Below are 6,598 nucleotides of genomic sequence, written 5' to 3' on the forward strand. Positions count from 1 at the left end.
AAACCCGTTACCTTTGGGCATCAGCAGAACGCGGTAGCCATGTACCAAAACGGTGAACTTGAGCTATGAGTAAAAGAAACTGAACGTATACGTGGTATCTTATTGTAACAGAAAGAAAAAAAAGATTAAATGATGGCACGGTAAAAGGTAAAGGAATGATTACAAATATAGTTAGCTTCATTATTTGCTCACGGTCTCAACATAACTGCAAGCCATATCAGTTATAGGGCTGAATTTTAAGAGCCCAGGGTGTACGTGAAAAGGCGACCGCACGCAAGCGATCCAACTGCTTTAGCTCTGCTGTTTAGGCGCTTCGATTTTTTTTTTCAGCCCGAAGATCATGCGCCGTGAGGGCCTTATTCGGCAATTTCTTTTAAATGCGAAGCATTTGTTAGGGATTTTCGGTGACTTTGAGCGTATCTATCTATCTATCCATCTATCAATCTATCTATCTATCTATCTATCTATCTATCTATCTATCTATCTATCTATCTATCTATCTATCTATCTATCTATCTAGCCGCCTACGACTTTTAGCTCTCCTGGCCGCATTTATAGTGGTATCGATACCAAACTTGGTATGGCGTAACATGAGTGTATGAAGAACATATTTGACTAGTCATGACATGAAAATCATGATATGTAAGTCATGAATGTCATGATTTACATTTCATGGTCCTGCAGCTCTCGCGATGGCTTCGTTCACATGACATGTTGCAAAACTGGTATGGCATGGCATGGTATTGTATGGTATGACAACACAATTCACAGACCCTAACATGAAAATCACGACATGCGTGTCATGTAACAACATCACTACATGCTTCACTCATGATGCGCTCGCGGCCGTTTCGCTAGCGTCCCATATACCGAATTTGGTATTACGGTACCTGAATGGATGACTAAGGTATGTGACTGGTGCAAACATGATAATAATTACATGCGTGTCATGTAACAACATTCCTACATGCCACGCTCATGATTCCCTGGCAACCGTTTCGCTAAACTCTCTTATATCAAATTTAGCATTACGGGACGTGAATGGGTGACGAAGGTATGATACTGGCGCAAACATGATAAACATGAGATGCATGTCATGTAACAACATGACGACATGCTACGCTCATGATGCGCTCGCGGCCGTTTCGGTAGCTTCACATTTTACAAACGCGGTATTACGCGGCGCGAAAGGACGACATAGATAAATGACACATCCAGACATAATCACGACATGCGTGTCATGTAACAACATGACTACATGCTACACTCATGATGCGCTCGCGGCCGTCTCGCTAGCTTCGCATATGCCAAATTTAGTATTACGTGACGTCAATGGATGACGAATGTATGTGACTGGTACAAACATGACAATCGTGGAGTGCGTGTCATGTGAGAACATGATTAGATGCCACAGTCAAGGCGGCAATACATTTCGACGTGACGCGGTGCGCGTGCTCACCGGCTTTCATTTCGTCGCGTCATGCCGGCGTTGCCACGCCAAGCTACAGTCCTGCCATATACTCGCAGGCGCGGGCCGCATTGCGTTGCTTCGACGCATGCGGTGTTTCAGCGCGTCCGGCATTCCTCGGTCACGTAAGAGGGAGACGCAGTGTTGTCTGGGTAACGCATCGGCATGAATTTCGCGTCGGTTGCCGTCGGGCCGCGCTTGCCGACGCTGGTCGCGGCTGGCGTCAGACTATAGAGTACTCGCGTTTTGCTAACGTGGCGTCACTGTGCCCCGCGTGCGCGCGCGTCAGCGCTACATAGGAGTATATTTGGCCTTTCACGATGCGGTCGTGGCCGTTTGGCTAGCTCCACATATACCAATATTGGTGTTACGTGACGTCAATGGATGACGAAATATATGACTGGTGCAAACATGATAATCCAGACACGCTTGTCATGTAAGGAAATGGCAACATACCACGCTCTTGGCGTGCTCGTGGCCGTTTTGCTAGCTCCACATATACTAAATTTGGTATCACGTGACGTGAGTAGATGACGAAGGCAGACGAAACATCCAAACATGAGAATCATAACACGGAAGTCATGTACGGCATCATTTACCTCCACCTCGTAACGTTGTGCTTAGTTTAAAGTGTCATATCAACCTTTCATATTCGTGCTTCTCATACCTTTGATTCCCACTGTACGTGGTATCTGCCGATTTTTGTACATTTTTTTCTTTGATTTCTTTTCTCCGCAGTAGGCCGCGCGCAGCTCATCACCGATACGACGGCAAAGAACGATTCCATGACGTAATGGCGCCACGAGATTCGGCTGCAGCAGTGCATGCGCGAATATCAGAGAATATCCGTTAAAAAATGTTACACGGGGGCTGCCCCCCTTTGTTCTTCATTCGCTGCTTGTCGCGCTGCGTATTCTGTGGACTGCAGTTCGTCGGCGCCATGTGGGATGGCTTGCTTTAGGCACGGAGCGTGCGATAGTCGTAACACCTACGAGTCGTGTTTCAACCTTTTAGTTTTTTTGCGCGTGTGTGTGGACTTTACCTGTTGACTTTACCGGGACTTATGAATTTGCGCACCACTAACAACGTCGCCTGACGATGGAGGACCACTGGGAGCTTCGTCTTCGGCATCAAACTGGTGAGCCCCCAAGCATGACAAGCGGCTAGGTGATCGGGCGTTGTTCGCCACACATCACGCGCTATAGATTCACAGTACAACCGAAGTTTAAGGTTTCGTGCAACTTTAGCGACCAGGTTCTTTCAAAAGTGCCACCACGGGTCTATCTCCCTGAAGCACAAAGCAGGCTTTAGCGGTTAGCAAAAGTAGCTTAGTTAGGCCGGTGTCAACGGGAGGTGGACCCGACCCTGAATGCCCGTGGTTCAACTGCAGCCATCAATTCGTGCCAGTATCGTTGCCGGCGCGTAACGTGGTTTTCGCTGTTCGTAAAGCGGCGTCCAGGTGCTTGAAGTTTACTCGCGTTCGTTCACTCACCCATTCTAGCTAGGATTTTTTCCACGGTTTACGTGATTCCTTGGTAGTAATGACCGCTTGCCCTCTTCAATTTGCAGCTGGCACTTGGCTGCTAGATAAGTGCGCAAATCAACTGTCGCTTCGCGCTCAGGCGTTATTCGTGAGGCTGAATTTATATTTTTTACGCGTACTGATCTCCTAACAAGTTTTGCTTTCGTTCCAGGAGCGCTGACGCAGTACAAATACGTGCTGATACATCCCATGCCACTCCTGAGTATTTTCCGCATTATCGCCGACGGAGTCTTCAAGGTGGTCGTGCTCTTGGCATTGCATTGAGTAAGCATGACTCTTGTATTTCCGTGAGTGCAACAGTGAGCAAAGGCCCGCCTTACTTCAAGCTTTGTTAGTGGCAGCCGTCGTTCTGTGAATTGTTATATTGTCCAAAGGTGTCGAGGTGCTCACTATGCACCGTATAGTGACTTGACGTCTTACTCGTTGCTCTGATAATCCCGTAGTCGTAAACTTGGGCTTTTCGGTTGCCGCGGACATGTTGGGCGCGTGCATTTTGTTGATAGCATTTCGGTTTGTGGGTGCCGCTCGTTGTCTTGCATCCGCGTGCGCCACGCGGTAGCTAGTTTGTCACTGAAGTGTGCGTGGTACTTCTTAAAATACGTTAATTTGCCTGTTTGCTTTGTACTGGTCTCTTACCATACTTCAAAATTGACTGTTACTTTCAGCCTGTTTACTGACGCAGCTGCACAGCGGAGGTAACATACTGTGGTCGTAGTCGATTATGCTGTAAACTGTATATTCTCGTGCAGTGTCTACATTCAACGCGTTTTTCTTATGTCGGAATGAGATTTTCTACAGGGTTGTGTACATACGCTAACAGCAATCTCCGAACCTAGATATGAAATCTTTCTCTAAATTTGCGGCTCTTACGTGTAGCTGTTAGTGCGAGTCTAATTTTGTTCTACTCCACGTTGTGCTTAACGTAGAAAAACGAACCCAGATATTTCTACTTTCGTTCGTAGCAAGAGTCTCGTTTTGTAGACCTATGCTAGTATACGAGGGATTATTGGCCTGCTTCCAGTTCGTAAACATCACGCGTGCTTCGTTTTGCCAGCCGGCAAGAAGTTTTCCACAGCTGCGTCGTAGCTATCAGTGATGCTGACTAACGCTCCCAGGTTTGTATGCATATATCTATTGCATAAAGTGAATGAGAGCATGATTTCCGCTGTATTTCGTTTGATAGTACATCGGACGCATTTTTTGAAGGCCGCGCGTTCGATTCCTCCCAGGTGCAAGTTCTTTTCGTCCAGTTTTTCAAGATTTACATAATAGTCAATAGAAATAACATCCCCTATGATTTCCATGTCTCTAGTGAAATAGTTCTGATGTTGTGACTAACGAAAAGGAGCCTTTAAGGTTGGCCTTTTTCATTTTTGACGAATTTTTATTTAGCACTTTTTCCGCACAAATTATGACAAACTGTCTGGGAAGGGGAAGATTGCCTAGCAGTTTTCATGATATTGAATATTATATTCCAGGAAAGAGATTGACTTTGTTTATTGGGGTATAGTGATGAATCCTTATGAGTAATTGTTTAATTACTGGGCAACCGTCATCATTCCTTCTTACATAAATCATATATTCAAGATTTGTGTGAGATTTGTTGCGGTTGTATGCATTTAAAGCAAGCAAGTCATACCTTTGCCATTGTAGTTAGAATGTGGCTCGCTTGTGGAGCCATAAAATAAAGCCGTGCATTCACTGATGTGGCTGGCTGCAGTCTTAAGCAGCAAATAAGAGATAAGTAAAGACGGGGACGTACAAAAGTTTTTCGTTGGGCAGTATTGCATTCGGCCTTGGTGTCTTGACTCCTCTCATGTCAGTGTTTGTGTGCGTAGTTTTTAACATATATACAAGCTCTTTTATCATGCTCCTTTATCATGCTTTATCGTGTTTCTTTATCATGCTCTCTTTTGGCCACTAGACCCATCAACCAGCAAAACACCACTTGCGTCTGAGTGTGTACGTTGTGATTCGAGGGATTATTAAGTTCATTCAGGACCTTTTCCCCAGGAGCTTTTCCTTCACAACACACCATGTGCCACTTCAGCAGAAGATCGCCTGGTGGGCGTCCTCGCGGAAGTTTCTCGAGTAAGCACTTTCTCATATCCCCACGAATCATTTTGAACACACACACACAAAAAAATGCTTCTAGCTTATTTAATCTCTGCCATAGTCCTCTCAAAAGGTTGCCATAGCCATGCCGAAATATGACCGTATACCCAACACTCACCATAGTGACTTCGCAACTGCGGCGTTGCGCTGATACGAGCTAATAGTGGCGGTGTTGTAGTTATAATGACAGCAATGGCAAGTGAACTTATTTTGTTATGGAAAAACTCGTGTGTTCCAATGTAGACGGCACTATAAGAAACCCCTAGCTCTTCAAAAATTTTAGGTACTCGTTAAGTGCATCAGCGCATCTAACTAAGCTGTTGGTTAATAGTGGAACAGAAATTATTCGAGTGTCAATAATAGATTGACAGACAAAGCAGTGACTGTCTATAGTTTTGCCTTGTGTCTAGCGCTACTTGCTTCTGTTCTCAGCAAATACACTTGATTGACTTAATCGCACCCAAGTGTCACGCTAGTGCTTTTTCTTGGATAAAGGCTAGTACAGAAATAGTGTGGTTGCTAACCAAGAAGGCTTCCATAGTGTTAAAGTGTACTAAGGCTTAGCATTGGGCTAATTGGTGTAGAATGATTTCAACGTTTCACAGCGTGTGGAACGAAGACGAGCATAGAGTGGACGTAGAGATCTCTGAACATGCTACTGTTTATTTTTCTGCCACAGGAATATATATGAGCGAATCTCAAGAAAGAGAAGACGACCTACATAGAATTAGTCAAGGTAACAGCAACCAATTATCGGTATCGCAAGTTTTGCGAAAAAAATATTGTTAATTTTGTTAAACTTTGTTAGAGAGAATAATAATGAGAACTTACCGACAATTATGCCAAGGAAGGTATCAGGGATGTTATTAGAAGTAATTGTAATCTAGTTGCGAGGAAAGAAAAGTGGACCAATAGATAACTTGCCGTGGGCAGGGACCAAACCTGCGAAATTTGTCTAACTCATCCGATGCTTTGAGCAACCATGGCGGCTATCTCCCCGCCCACTTTATGAAGTATGTCATCAGCATCATAGTCGTCATCGTTGCCATCGACTACGTCCACTACAGGACAAACGCCTGCAGAGGGGTATGTCTGTGCATTTAAACATGGGAGCTTGTAAGTACGATCTGTTGTCATTGAGGTGAATGTGGAACACTCATTTGCCTGTTGGCGTCACGTAGTGTGCAATCTTACGGGCTGGCTGCTGACCAATGATCCCTCACATACTTCCTGAAGGCTAAGTCTGCCAGAACAAGATCCCGGCTATGAATGAAACAAGGGTAAATTTAAGGACGCGTTATCTTCGTTAGACAATAATGCAAACTGACAATTATATGACGAAAAATATAAGGGATATTGTTAGGTTCCTTAAGGAACGTCTTTAGGAACAGAGGTACAACGTACGTAAGGTTATTGGTAGGTATTTAGGAATTGTCAGGATTTTGGGTGCTGGCCATCTTCCAACCAAACAC

The sequence above is a fragment of the Rhipicephalus microplus genome, chromosome 1 (genome assembly GCF_043290135.1).
Source record: "Rhipicephalus microplus isolate Deutch F79 chromosome 1, USDA_Rmic, whole genome shotgun sequence".
Lineage (NCBI taxonomy): Eukaryota > Metazoa > Arthropoda > Arachnida > Ixodida > Ixodidae > Rhipicephalus > Rhipicephalus microplus.